The sequence below is a fragment of the Halichoerus grypus genome, chromosome 10 (assembly GCF_964656455.1).
Source record: "Halichoerus grypus chromosome 10, mHalGry1.hap1.1, whole genome shotgun sequence".
In the NCBI taxonomy this organism is placed as follows: domain Eukaryota; kingdom Metazoa; phylum Chordata; class Mammalia; order Carnivora; family Phocidae; genus Halichoerus; species Halichoerus grypus.
The window spans coordinates 110,968,170-110,983,635 of NC_135721.1; the positions used below are offsets into that span (position 1 = coordinate 110,968,170).

General features: G+C 46.8%; 1 long non-coding RNA gene across 1 annotated transcript; it reads right to left on the reverse strand.

Annotated features, from left to right (window-relative positions):
- Window positions 1–1,209: 1,209 nt before the first annotated feature.
- Window positions 1,210–11,297, reverse strand: LOC118536496 (uncharacterized). The gene is made up of 2 exons (XR_004917699.2): window positions 10,897–11,297; window positions 1,210–1,754 (listed from the first exon to the last, which is right to left on the reverse strand). It is a non-coding gene; the product is annotated as an uncharacterized LOC118536496 (long non-coding RNA).
- Window positions 11,298–15,466: the final 4,169 nt, after the last annotated feature.

The window sequence follows — 15,466 nt, forward strand, 5'->3', positions numbered from 1 at the left end:
AAGGTGCTAGCAGCTGCTTCCCCAGGCTAACTTGATGCTGCTCTGCACTGACATTCCTATAGCACATGCTGGGAAGTCCTCCTCATTCTCAGCCCCCGGGACAGATGGCCCAGCCTTCTGCTTTGGCCCTATAAGGAAGGCACCGCATGTCCAAGAGGAGGCAGAGTGGGATGTTAGAGCGCAACTCCTGGGGATCCACCTCTAACTAGGAGGTGACCTTGGCAAATTTCCTCACTTCTTTGGGCCTCAAAGTATAACCTCAGCCATAACACAAAGGTGACATTAGTACCTACCTTCTGGGGCCATTAAGAAGATTAGATGAGATAATACATTTCAAGCCCTTAAAACACTATGAGGCAAACCGAATGTTCAATAAGAGTTAGCTGTTATCATTTCCTGAGTCTTTGCCACAAGGGCAGCAAACACAAGTGCCTAACTATTGTGGAGTCTTTTTTTTTTTTTTTTAGTTTATTTTTTTAGTAATCTCTACAGCCAATGTGGGGCTTGAACGACTACCCCGAGATCAAGAGTCGCATGTTCTTCTGACTGAGACAACCAGGCACCCCTGGAGTCTTGATTTTTAATCCAATCTGACAGTGTTTGCTCCTTTAATTGGGGCATTTAGAGCATTTACATTTAATGTGATAATTAGTATGGTTGGGTTTAAATCCACCATCTTGCTATTTGTTTTCTATTTGTGCCATTTGTTGTTTGTTTCCTTTCTCTTTTTCTGCTTTCTGCTTTGGATTGACTATTTCTTATGATTCTATTCTATCTCCTTTGTTGGTTTATTAGCTATAACTTTTTTTTGTTTATATTTAAAGTCTTTATTTTTTAGAGCAGTTTTAGGTTCACAGCAAAATTGAGAGGAAGGTATAGAGATTTCCCACATACTCTCTGCTCTCACACATGCACAGCCTCCCCCATTATCAACATCCCCACCAGAGGGTACATTTGTTACATATGATGAATCTAGATTGCCATACAAAACAATGCTGATTCTTCCCAGGATCCACCACCACCACCCCTCTTTGTTTCCAGACCTGTAACTAGACTCAAATCCCAGTAGGTCCCAACATTTGAGGTATAAGGTGAGCTACAATCCAAAAGGACTACTTGAGTTTTCTAATTTTTATGGACAGAAATCCCTGGAACATGTGTGAGAATGAATACTAAGGCAGTAGGAAAATGGTAGAAGAAACAGAAAGCTAGATTAGGCAGAATTTATTGACATGGGTTCACTAAGCAAGGGTTCCACATTTAATGAAGCAGCTTAGGAAAGGCTTTAACTGTTTGGTTGACTGGCTGAAGGATGGACCAAAAGGTGGTCAGCCCACTGTGAATGAATTGGAAATGCCCAACCTCCCTTGATTTAATGTACAGATAGGGATTCAGAAGCTTAGGGAGACTGGAATGTTAGAGTGGATTTGTCATTTAAGATCTAGCTTACATGAAGAGCGTTCAGAAGACATACCTTTCACCAAATACTCTGAGAAATATATTTGTGAGAGGAGTCCCAGCATCCTTGAAGAACTTCACGATCGCTTTTCTCTGTAGGTCAGACCTCACAGTGGGAACTGAAGCCACGCAACTGGTAAACCTAAATTAGGCAATGGGAGCAAAGGGGTCCTGGGGTGGTAGGAGCCATGTGGCTGCACTCAACCATCAAAGGCAAGATGGTGTGATGACCATAATGGACAGCAGAATCCAAGCAGCAATTAGAATAGTGTGACTCATGTTGACCCATGGCATTCCTAGAAGTGAAACAGGTATTCATGGTATTAATCATGGTATTCCTAGAAGTGAAATAGGAAGTCTACTAAATTCTTACTTGATCTGTGTAAGCAGAAGAGTTCTAGGTCAAGTGAACAAGAGTCTAATTGAAATCATAACAAAGGAGTCACGGCCCCTTAACTGATCCCCAGACTTGAGTCAGTTTACAGACCCAACACCCCTTAAATGGAAGGGAGGCCAGGTCCCCTTGAGGAAGGGCCCTGATATACTCCCCAAAATTTATACTGATAATCTTTTCCCAGTCTTCCCTACAAAGAGACCTACAGCCTTTCACCTGTGTAACTGTACATTAGGGGAAAAGGAATCAGATCATGCAGGGAATATTGGACACTGGCTCTGACATTAATTCTAAGAGACCCAAAATGTTGCTGTGGCCCACCAGTCAGAGTGGGGGCTTATGGAGGTCAGGTGATCAATGGGGTTTTCGAAGATCTGTCTCACAGTGGGTACCCAAACCCAACCTGTGGTCATTTCTCCTGTTCTAGAATGTATAATCGGAACTGACATACTCAGCAGACTCAGCAGCTGGTGGAATGGTTCCCTGGCCTGTGGCGTGAGGGATATTATGGTAAGAAAGGGATATTATGATATGGAAGCCACTAGAACCACCTCTGCTTCAGAAAATAGCGAATCAAAAGCAATACTGCATTCCTGTTGGATTGCAGAGATCAGTGCCACCATCAAGGACTTGAAAGATGTGGGGGTGGTGAGTCCCATCTCCTCGTTCAACACTCTTATTTAGCCTGTACGGAAGAGAGATGGAGCTTGGAGAATGACGGTGGATTATCAGAAGCTGAACTAAGTGATGCCTCCTCTTGCAGCTGCTGTACCAGATGTGGTTTCATTCTTTGAACAACTTAACATATCCCCCGGTACTTGGTGTGAAGCTCCTGATCGGGCAAATGCCTTTTCCTCCATCCTTGTCCACAGGGCCCACCAGAAGCAGTTGGCTTTCAGCGGGCAAGGTGAGCAATGCACCTTCCCTGTCCTATTTTGGGGGTACATCAATTCTCCAGACCCACATTATGATTTGGTTGGCAGGGATCTTGATCACCTTCCCTTTCCTCAAGACATCACACTGGTCTCTGACCTGGATGACACTATGTGGATGGGACCCAGTAAGCAGGGGGCAGCCACTACTCTAGACTTACTGGTAAGACGTGTGTGTGTCACAAAGTGGGAAGTAAATCTGATGAAAATTTGGTGTCTTCTAACTACGTGAAATTTCTAGAGGTCCGGTGGGGTGGGGCGTGGCGAGATATCCCTTCCAGGGTGATAGTAAAGTTGTTGCATCTGGCCCCTGCTATGGCCGAGAAAGAGGCACAATGCTCAGTGGGCCTCCACAGATTTCAGAGGCAACATATTCTTCACTGGAGTGTGTTAGTCCAGCCTATTTACTGAGTGACCTGAAAAGCTGCTGGTTTTGAGAGGGGTCCAGAGCAAAAAGCTCTGTAACTGAGCCATCTGTTCCAGCAGATCCAGGTACAGAAATAAGGACTATGATTGTCTTGAGTATTTCCTCCTTATTTAATTACAAATACATTTGTGCGTATACATATTTATTAAGTAAATATCTTTGTGTTTTTCGTTCTCTTATTGCCTTATCATGTAAACATAAGATGTTTTGACTTTATATCAGTATTTCAGTGTCGTTAACTTTACATCACAGTCCAGTAATCCTCCCTTATCCACAGTTTTGCTTTCAGTAATTTCAGTTACCCGCGGTCAACCATGGTCTGGAAGCAGATGATCCTCCTTCTGACATTATCGGAAGATCCAGAGTAACCTAATGCTTCGTCACCAAGCCAATGCTATTCATCTAACTTCAACTCGTCACCTGGGCTTTTTAGCATCTTACATCATCACAAGGAGAAAAAGGGTGAGTACAGTAGAGTAAGGTATTTCGAGAGAGAGAGACTACATTCACATAACTTTTATTACAGGATATTGTTATAATTGTTCTATTTTATTATTAGTTGTTTATCTCGTTCTGTGCCTACATTATAAACTAAACTTTATCATTGGTATATATGGATAAGAAAAAGCATAGTATACATAGGGTTCAGTACTATCCACGTTCTCAGGCATCCACTGGTGGTCTTGGAATGATCTCCTGCAGATAAGGAGAACTACTGCATTTCAGTTATGGGCTGTCAGGAGAGTAAACATCATTCAAGAACTTTATCTCTTCTTTTGGGGAAGGGATTGGTGCATTTTTTGTTGTACACAGGGTAATTTTATCATGTTAGATGGAATTATGAATTTTATTGCTTTTATTTGGAGATTAAGTATGGCTTGAAGAAATATATATGTGCACCAAGTTGACAAGGGGTAGATTTATGATGGCCATGACCTCAGTTTCCGTGCATGCTGTGATGGTTGATTTTATGTGTCAGCTTTACTGGACTAAGGAATGCCCAGAGAGTTGGTAAGACATTATTTTTGAGTGTGTCTGTGAGAGCATTTTTTGGAAGAGATTAGTATTTGAATTGGTAGACTGAGTAATGAAGAAGGCCCTCACCAATGTGGGTGGGCCTCATCCAATCCCTTGAGGGCCTGACTAGAACAAAAAGATGGAAGAAGGATGAATTCTCTCTTTGCTTGATTTGAGACGCCTCTCTGCTCTTGCCCTCAGACAGCAGACATCCATGCCCCTGGCTCTTGGGCTTTTGGACTTGGATTAGGACTTGAATAGGGAAAGGATGAGACTTTAAGCAGGGAGAGATAGGAGGCCCCTGACCAGGCTCTGAGGGTATTTTATGTGGGCAGACACTAAGAACAAAAAGAAAGATGAGGAAGAAAAACCAGACCACCCTGTCCCAACTACTAGGGTTAAAAATATTTTTCTAATACTTACATTGTCACCACAGAAAATAACAAATAACCACAAAAAATGATCAGGCCTCAAAGGAGAGTTTAGCTCTAAAGATGAATCAGACCTAGCAACCCATACCTATAAATCACAGATGTCCCAAGAAACAAAGACTCTCACACAATGTCTAGTCCCAGACCACTGACCGAACCACCGGCAAGCTCTCTGGTAAAGTCCTAATACAAGGTCAGAGATGAAAAGCCAGATAGGCAACCCAGTTGGGACCCCTCTCACTCCTGAGAGCTTTCACTGTATTCTTGCTTAATAAAACTCTATCGCTTTGCTCCCTCTCTGTCCACGAGATTCATTCTTCAACTCCGTGAGACAAGAACCTCGCTCAGACTTACACCTTTGGCACTCCTGATTCTCTTGGGCTTTTATCTATTGGATACATCTATCCTACTTGTTCTGTTTCTCCGTAAAACTCTGGCGAATATGGATGTGCTCATCAGTACTCCGAAGGAGACTCCAGGGGTTCTCTGCAGATCTCCAGAAATTTTGCATGCTCTCTCTTTCTCTCTCTCGAGATCAATGCCTCTTTCCTTTCTCTCTCTCTCTCCCCCTTTCCCCCTCCCTCTCTCCCTCCCTCCCTCTCTCCCTCCTTTCCTTCCTTCCTTCCTTCCTTCCTTCCTTCCTTCCTTCCTCCCTCCCTCCCTCCCTCCCTCCCTCCCTCCCTCCCTCCCTCCCTTTCTATCTTTCTTTCTCCTCAGTGACTCTACCCTGTGAACCCTGGCTGCTTTGGCCTCCCAGCTGCATCTCCTCACCTCAGGGAGACCACTTGGCTCCACCTAGGTTCCCCCTCCTGCACTGTGGCTTGAAAACTCTCTTTAGAAAGTAAGCTGGGGGGCAATTGTCAGGCTCCCCTCTTTTGTTTTTTATCTCTCAGGGATCACTCCCTTGTTGTCTGATGCCCAGTGTCTTGAAAACTGTTGTTTTGTATATTTTGCCCAGTTTTTTGTTTCAGATAAGAGGATAAACTCAGTCCATGTTATTCCATGTTACTTAGCCAGAAGGAAGGTCAATGAACGAGCCCAGATACTTTCTCAAGGAGCCCACACATTTCCAGTGTTTCTGTTTGTCAGCTAGGATGGACGACTATTGGCCCAAGCCATCCTAATTCCTCTCTAAGGTCTTTTCCCAAAAACACTGGATAGACCAAAGAAGACCTTCTCTAGGCCATATTTGGCCCTTGGGTCACCATTTTGAGATTCATTGCCTACCTGTATTCCATAAATATAGGTATTCTTTATTTATTTTAACTCATTTAAGCCCCCAGATAGTCTTCACATTTTATAGGTGCAGAAATTAAGACTCAAGAGAAATCAGGCAACCTGCCTGAAGTTAAGAGTTGGAAGACACAGGATTTGAACCCAGGTCCACTCTGACTTCAAAGCCATGCCATTTCTTACTCAGAAATTCCTACCTTTTGGTCCTCATCTGCACCCTCATTACACATTGTTTGGTGTGTATTTACTGTGTTTTCCTTTCCACCCACCTCACCCCCAGATGTTGAGACTTCCTGGTCTTCGTGTTCCCATCCCTCCGTGTTTTGCGGAGGGCCTGACCTGTGGGAGATGATGAGGGAATTTTTGCTGAACAAAGGACTTCTCTCCCTCTGTTTGCGCTATTCATGTTTCATGCCTTCTTGAGTCCACACCTGTCTATTAAGTGGGAGGAATGTTACCAGCAGCACAGGTGGGATTTAATCAGGCAGCTGTTACCCATGAGAGGTGCCACAGGGCTGAGGCTGAGGAGCCATGCCAAGATAGTCGGTTCATTAGAGGGCAAAAGGCCTGGTTGACTTCATGTAAACACAACTTTTGAGGGATTTTTTTTAAAAAGATTATTTATTTATTTATTTGAGAGAGAGAGAGAAAAAAAGCACGAGCAGGGGTGGGGGTGCAGAGAGAGAGGGAGAAGCAGACGCCCCACTGAGCACAGAGCCCGACACTGGGCTCGATCCCAGGACCCTGAGATCATGACCTGAGCCAAAGGCAGACACTTAACCAACGGAACCACCCAGGCGCCCCTGAGGGATTTTTTTTTTTTAATATAAGTCCTAGGGTATTGGAAGAGGATATTCAACTTCAGTAGTCATCAAAAAAATTCAAATTAACAAATAAAATATTAGCATAATTTAAAAAAAAAACCAACACAGGTATAACAAAAATAGAAGGAAAAAGATGCACTCAGATGCTGCTGATGGCATTATAAATCAGTATTATTTTTCTGGAAGGCCATTTAGCAAAGCTTATCAAAAGCCTTAAATATGTTCATACTATTTGACTCAGCAATTTCACATCTAGAACATTCTAGCCAAAGGAGATAATCGGACAGGTGCACCATGATTTATCCATGAAAATGCTCATTGCAGCCCTGTTGATACCATATTAGTCAAAAAACAGGGACTTGATAAATGCATCAATTTGAAAGACAACTCTGCGGCCTTTCAAAACAAATATGTGGAAAAATATTGACTCGAAACATGTTTATGAACAATGGTTGAGTTAAGGAAACTCGATTAGAAAGTTATAGTCACATTAATCATAATTAATACTTCCTGTGTGTTTCACCTATGTAATTAACTCATTTAGTCCTTCCCATAATGTTATGAGGCAGGTGGTGTCCTTGCGGATGCAGAAGCTGGAGCGCCGAGCCCAGTGACTTCCCTGTGGGCAGGTAGTCGGTGGCAGAGCCGGGACTCCAGCCCCTAATGCTAAACCCCAGAGGCCAAGACCTTAACAGCTCTGCCAGCAGATCCCAAAACGTGGTCTCTGGACCAGCAGCTCTGAGTCACCGGGAACCTGTTAGAAATGTGAAGCCCAAGGCCCACTCAGAAGCTCTGGCAAGGGCGCCTGGGTGGCTCAGTTGGTTAAGCGACTGCCTTCGGCTCAGGTCGTGATCCCGGAGTCCTGGGATCAAGTCCCGCATCGGGCTCCTGGCTCGGCGGGGAGCCTGCTTCTCCCTCTGACCATCCCCTCTCATGCTGTTTTTTTCTCTCTCTCTCAAATAAATAAATAAATAAAATCTTTAAAAAAAAAACAAAAAAAGAATCTCTGGCAAGGGGGCGGGGGGTCCAGCAATGTGTGTTCGAGCAAGCTTTCTAGGCAGATGCATGCTGAATTTGGAGAACCATTGCTCTATATTGTTCCACTTGTTCTTTTCCTTTTTAAGATTTTTTTTTTTTTTTGAGAAAGAGCTAGCGAGAGAGAACACAAGCAAGGAGAGTGGGAGAGGGAGAAGCAGGCTCCCCGCCAAGCAGGGAGCCCGGTGCCGGGCTCGATCCCAGGACCCTGGGACCATGACCTGAGCCGAAGGCAGATGCTTAACCAACAGAGCCACCCAGGCGCCCCTATTCCACCTGTTCTTGAAGTTTCGTTCAAAAAAATGTCTATGCATGTATGAAAAATGTCTGATGAATGAGCCACTAAAATATGAACAGTGTTATCTCTGGGTAGTGGGATCCTGGGTAATTTCGATTTTCCCCTTTGTGAGTTTTTTTTTTTTTTTGGTCACTTTCAAAAAGTTACACAATGAACATTGTGACCCGGAACAACAACAACAAAAAAAGATGTTCTTTAAAAAAAAAGAAAGAAAAGAAAAGAAAAAAAGCCACAGGGAGAGAAGGAACTTTGCTCTTTAAAGCTCGGCGAGTGGGTATATATTTGGAGGGCAGGGGCATGTACAGAAGGAAACAGTTTTCCTGAATTGTGTAGAAGCTCAAGCCGTGCTTCTCAAGTGTGTATGAATCACCAGGGGGTCTGTTAAAATGTAGACTCTGATTCAGGAGGTCAAGGTGGCTGAGAGTCTGCGTTTCTAACCGGCCCCCAGATGATGCAGGCCCAAGAACCATACTTGGAGAAACAGGGACCGGAGAGAAACGAGCGCTCAGCTGCCAGAATGCAAGCTCTACGAGGGGAAACCTTTTCTGGTTCAAGGTGATGTATCCCCAGGGCTGAGAACAGAACAAAAGGAGTTATCGAATAAATGCATGGAGACGCTGCCATCCAGGAGGTCCTGCTGGGGATCCAGGGAACTGGGTTTTGATCATGGTTCTGCACCTGCTGCCTGGCTGGGCAGGGTGACACCTAAGCCCCACTCAGCATGCGCTGGGGCTGCCTCAGATTCTAGCTTCACTCCAACAAGTATCAGGAACTCTGCAAGTCTCGGCTAGGAGTTCTGAGAAGCCCAAGGAAAGAACTTGGCAATGAAGAAATCCCTAAGTTGAGGCTTCTGTGGAAACATGAACTCATCCACATAGACTTCGTGCAGCATTTGGATTACAGGTTAGGCTCGTAAGCCTGAAATAAATTATATACTCTTTGTATTATTTAACACTGTACTGTATAATAATAAATTATACAGTTATAGGCCTCAGCCCAAGTTATAACAAATTATACCACAGCATATAATTACCCCGCACTGCACCATATAATAATAAATTAGACAGCTACAAACCTAAGTTGTGATTCCAGAAAAGAGATATGAGAATGAACAGGGGCTGTTGATCCATTCCTCTGATTATCATATTGTTGTCAGACAAGCCTGGAAAGAACGTGGTCGATCCTTCTTCCCTCTCTCCCTCCCTCCCTTTCCTCTTCCTTCCTTCCTTCCCTCCGTCCCTTCCTTCCTTCTTCCTTCCTTTCTTCTTTCATTCCTTCCTTCCCTCCTTCCACATATATGGATGCTTCCTTGATTCCAAGAACAGACTTGGCCTTGGCAGCCCAGACTAATTGCAGCTAATGCCCATCCTCCCCCAGGTTGTCGGGGGAACCCACGTGAACTGAAAATGCGACACGGTGTCATAACAGCTGCATGAAGAGTAAAATACTAGAAGCCGCCAGGTAGCAAATGTATTAGCTCAGGTGGGAGGTAACTCCTCCCAGCCCTGCAAGGTGGGGACACCATCTCCACTTGGCTGGGGAAATGAGCAGGGCTGAAATGACTTGCCCAAGTTCACACCACTAGAACTGGCAGGATGGAGGTTTTAGCCCAGAACTGTCTGCTGGTTATATTCCTCGGAAGGTGCTATTCAATAGAGTCAGCTTGGAAAGCGAAAATCAAGTAAAATAAAAATTGCGCTTGATGTAGCCTTTGGAGACCCCGGGTCGGGGATGTCTCCCGGCGAGTCTGGCACAGCCAGGTTTTTCTGCAGCGCTGGACCAGGTTGCTCTTCCGCCCCTGAGCTCGTGGGCCTGGTGTGATGTTAGAGTGTCATGTTAGTGGGCGTTAGGCACCACTGTGAGCACCTGACGTGTTGTAGACCCTCCTAACCTTATGAAGTCGGTGTTCTTACACCCACTGTATGGATAGGGAAACTGAGGCACAGAGAGGTAGCAGTTTGCTTCAGGTTATACAGGTAGTAAGTGGGAGAGGTGGAATCTGAACTTAGGCCAGGTAGTTCTAGGATGAGCGACCCCAGGGGACTGAGCCCCAGAGAACAGATTCTCACCTGTATCTCACATCTGGTCAAGACGTGCACGTGCCCCTTGGGCCACTGGTGTTTTAATTATTCATCTTTCTTTTCTCTTAAGAGGATATTAAACATGCATAAGCTGTGATTCCATGGTAATGTAAGCTTGAAAGAAGCCCAAAGGGACAGAGAAGTGAAGGCTGGTGTCTCTCTGCCTGCAGTGGTCACGGAAGACTTCTGGGAGGAAGTGGCATTAGCGGTGTAAAGGGTGAATAGGAATTTAAATAGCATTCAAGGGAGAGACAGGCATTCAAGGCATGAAGAGTCAAGGTAAAGCCCTACAGGTGAGAAGAGATTGTCTATGGGGAAATATCAAGTCCTTCAAGGTGGTTGTGTGAGCTGGGCAGCAGGTGAGGTCTGGTGGCAGGCTGGGCCCTCGGATGCCTCAGTAAGGAACCAGGACTTTGTCTTGAAGGTGATGATGATCAACATGTGGACTCGGGGTTCCCCGGGGACTTCATAGCTTCACAGTGTAGCCTGAGGGAGAAACTGAGACCCTGTAAGGGTCAAACGCAGCCTGTCCTACATCCTCTCACATGCTGACCGAGTGCTTACTCAAATGTTCTTGTCCTATCTGTCAAATGGAAGAGGCTCCACTATGGGGGTCTCCCTGGAAGGGCATCTATTGGGGGGATGGAGAGAGGGTGTCCAGATAAAATACAGGCTGCCCCACGCCCAGTGACCTTTGAATCTCAGACAAACAACAAATCATTTTTAGTCTAAGTATGCCCCCAAATATTGCCTGAGATATACTCACACTAAAAAAGTCTTCATTTGGGGCGCCTGGGTGGCTCAGTCGTTGGGCGTCTGCCTTCGGCTCAGGTCATGATCCCGGGGTCCTGGGATCGAGCCCCGCATCGGGCTCCCTGCTCAGCGGGAAGCCTGCTTCTCCCTCTCCCACTCCCCCTGCTTGTGTTCCCTCTCTCGCTGTCTCTCTTTCTGTCAAATAAATAAATAATCTTAAAAAAAAAATAAAAAATTAAAAAAATTAAAAAGTCTTCATTTTTGTGTGTCTGAAATTCAAATTTAATTGGCTGTTCTGTATTTTTATTTGCTAAACCTGTCAAATCTAGGCGGAGGGGAGCGGGCGACTTTCAAATAAAATCTGAACTCGTCCTGTGGATCAGTCAGGGTCCCGCCGGAGAAGCAGAGCCTTTATGAGTGATCTGGAGGGAGGAATTCATCACAGGGCTGTGACCTCACACCATGTGGGAGTTGTCACCTTCACACCCACCGTGCACCAGCTGTGTCTACGGATCTGTCACAGGGGAGGGCCGGGGCCCCTGGCCCAGGACTCAGAGGAGCTGAAGATCTGGGTGGGAGCTGCAGGGTCCTGGCAATCTGAGCGCTGAGCCTCCCATCCCTTATCCCGCACCTCTCAACCCCTCACCCCCACCCCTACCCCCTGCCAACTAGATGCGACAACACGTGTGGGCCCTGCACCGACCTTCAGAGCCTAAAACGATGGTGGCTTCTTCACCCATGTCTTTGAAACCTTGAGCAAAATGTGGCACGGGGCCACTATCACCCCCAAACCATACGGGAAAGGAATTCTGGGGCACGCAGTTCCAAGTCAGCTAGGCTGACACAGTTCAAGGCCCCATGGCTGGTGAAAACCGTGATCACAAAGGGAGGGCCCTGGGAGCGCCCGATTTGCTTCCCAGTTCCGCCCTTGACTGGCTCTTGAGTAAGTCAGCTTCTCAATGGCTCGGTTTCTCACCTGTAAAATGTGTACAAAACTCATACCTCCCTTACAGAGTTGCTGAGAAGACAAAATGAGACAATGTGTCCCATCTGGCCGCTGACATCTCTTAAGCAGGTAATGAGTAATAATTCCTCTCTGTGTCAAAGACTTTGCTATCCAGCTATTTTGCTATGGAAAAAAAAAAAACCCACAAAAGTCCCTTGTCTTAAAAGATAAAATATTAAGAATAGTCTGTTGCAATATCTTCTCTCAAGTAACTCACCAGGTCAGTCTTGGAAAGATAACATCTTCAAAAGCATCTCCCAAGGCCAAGATTAAAATCATGCACGGTTGTGAGTGACTGAGATCTTAGCACTCCTTCCCCTTCCCCAAAATAAACAACAGAAACAAGCCCGAAATGGTAAGAAAAATAGTAAAATTGTGCTTCCACACTGCTGATTAATAGAGAATGCTTTCTTTTAAAAGACCACTTATGGAAAGGAAATCGGCAGCAGAGCAGGCCTGGAATGGAAGCCGGGAGACCCGTGAGCAGGTGGTGGCCACGGCCAGGGGACACGGACGGGGGCCCCCGAGAGGTGGGAGGCAGAAGGCTCAGAGGACAGCAGCTCTCTCCAGACCTGGTGCTCAGAGAGTGGTCGAGAGGAGGGTTTTCCAACTAGTCCCTCCATCATGTATAAACCCAGTGCCTGTTTTCAATGTCATCTCTGTGCTGTGCCTGATTTTCATGGCTGAACAGAAGGAGAGAGAAAAAAAAAAAGCAACTTCTCCGTGGTTGAAAGAATAGGGGCGAATTGGCCGTTTTGGGGTGTTGGAGGCCTGTCTCTGACTCCTACTAGAAAAGGTGGCCCCTGGGCAGTTTTAGCCACTTAGCCTGATTCTGAGGTTTTCTTCTCGACGCCGTGTACTTCCAGATTGCCGCAAGAACTACGAATGCATTCAGGACTCGTGGGTTTGTGCCAGGGCTGGAGAGGCTCGGGGGAGCGCATAGCCTGGAGCAAAGCAGGTGGAGCCGATCGGGGGCGGCAGCTGGAACGCCTGCACGTGGGCTTGGAGGTGCCACGGAATGCGGTGTGGCAATCTGGACACCAGGATAAAAACTGTTGGCGTGTTAAAGCCGACCATCCCACTTCTAGGAAGTACTGTGCCGTGATGTTTACTGCAAAATTGTTTGCAAGTAGGGGAAAAAATAGCAGGAGCCCAGACCTCCGTCAATGGGGACTTCGTGACCGTCCTCCTTCCATGACTGCTCTTGCGATCCGTTCCTGCCCAGCAACCAGGGCGGTTTGCAAAAAGCCGTGTTAGAGCAGACTGCTCCCATGGTCCAGCGGCTTCCGATTTCAGTATCTCAAGATAAGCCCCCAGCTCCTCACCGTGGCCCCAGCCTGCCCCTCCACCACCATTTCAAAGATGCTCATTCTCTTCCTCCAGTCAAACTGCACGACGCTCAGGGCCTTTGCCCTTGCTGTTCCCTCCGCCTGGAGTCTCCGAGCCCAGGTTCCTCCTCTGCCTCCCCCTTCTTTTTCTGCTGGTGGCAGTAGGAACGTGCCCTGTCATGTCCTCAGGGAGTTAGAGCCCTGTATCTCGATAGTTTTCCCTTTCTATCAGTACCTCTCCATCTCTCTGACCCGTCTTATTTTCTTCCAAGCCCTCAGCACAAGGTGATTCGATCTCAAGTATTTGTGTATTTGTGGATTGTCTCCCCCACTAGAACTGAGAACAGCTTTATGTGTTGGGTGCCCTGGCTTGGTGTCTAGAAGCTGCCATTGTTTGGCAAATGAACGCATGGATGAACAACTAAATAAGAATACTATGAAGCTGTTTAAAAGCGTGAGGTCAGTCTCTGTGTGTTATTTGGAAAGGTGCCGCAGATATATAAAGTCATTGGGTAGGAGCCCATTTACGTCAATAATAGAAAGAGCTACCGGGTGTGGAGGACTTGCAATCATCTGGGCCCGGCTGTAAACATGTTTACATTTCTCATCTCGTTTGAGCTTCATGACAATCCTCTGTTGTAGGGAGAGTTTTAGGGGCCTTTCTACAGAGTAGGACGCTGACACAGACGGGTGGAGAAAGTTGCCCAAGGTCACACAGCTGGATGCAAAGTGTGGGGGGCGCAGAAAATGAATCCAGAGCGTTTGACTTCCAAAAACATATGCACTCAGTGGAGTAGAGTGATGATCTCGATGGGAGGAGAGGGGCCAAGGTGAGATTCGGGAGGCGCTGGATGGCAGGAGAGGGGCCCAGACGCCAGCACTGTCCGATCTCCGGCAAGTCACCTCCCTTCTCTGTGCTCACCTGGGAACCCAGGGTGGTGGTCTAGGGCTCCTGAGAGGAATTAAGTTGTATCACGTAACCAAAGTGCCCAGCCCGGGCCCTCAACACATGGTAGCTATCAGCAAAGTTGTAAATGTTCAGGGAACGGGCTGAAAGCCATGTTCGATTTCCTGGAGGCAAGGCAACGTGGGTCTCCAAGGGGCCTGGGAGCTTGGCTCAAGGCAAGGGTCTTCCCTTTGGGGCCCAGGCGCTCCCAGCTGTCGCCCCTGCCCCACGTTCTATTCCCAGCAGGCTGGAATGTGACCCCCGGGCTGCCGGGCCAGGGGAATGCGCAGGGGCCATTCCTAAAATAGCTGAGCTGCAGGCCCAAGGTGCTCAGAGCAGGCGGGCGATTTCAAAGGGCCTTTGCCACATCTCTTGAAAGACAAGACTTTAGAACTTGTTCCGAATCAGCAGAATACACAGCTTGTAAGGGAACCCAAGTGAGGAGCAGGTGGCTCAGGAATGTGGTGCAAGCCCCAGCGGTAGAGGAGAGAAGAGGCTGTGGTCTTGGGCTCACTCCCCGTTCGTTTGGGTGCCCTGTAACCTCCCCTTCCGAACGCACTTCGCTGACTGCAACTCCAGACTTATTTTTGTGATTATCTGGTGATCCCCTCCCCCACAGACACCCCAAAGGCCTGGGACTTTTCTCTTGCTCCCCATGTGTCCACAGTATAACCTCCAGTTAGACGCTGGGTAAATCTTTCTTGAATGAATGAGTTTTCCGCTTCCGCCAGCTTCGCCATGTTGGAAAGGCCCTGGGATTGAATCCTGCCTCTAGGACTAATTAGTTGGGTGACTTTGAACTTTGCTTTCAAAACTATAAGGCCCTGTCGTCAGCCTGTCTGGATTTGAACCCATGCTCTGCCTCTTTCTAGCCTCATCACCTTGGGAAAATTCCATAACTTTCCTTGTGCCTCAGTTTCTTCATTTGGGAAACGGGGGCCCTCACAATGCCTGTGTCACAGGTCGGTGTGGGGGCCCAGTAGCTTTGCACATGGGAAGCGCTGACTATAAGGACTGGCACGGAGGAAGTCTAGATAAACATTAACTCACATTATTTTATTATTATTAAATTTACTTTATTGAGATATAACAATGAAATGCACTCATTTTAAGTGTATACCGTCCGATGAGTATTGATGGCTACACGCACCCACATAAGCACCACCTCAATCAACCTAAAGGACATTTGCATCTCCCCAGAAGTGCCCTCTGCCCCTTCGGCCAAACCCCTCCTCTTCCCCGGCCCCCATTTCTCTCTCTTCGGCATGGTAGATCAGTTTTGCTGGTTCTAGAACTTGATATC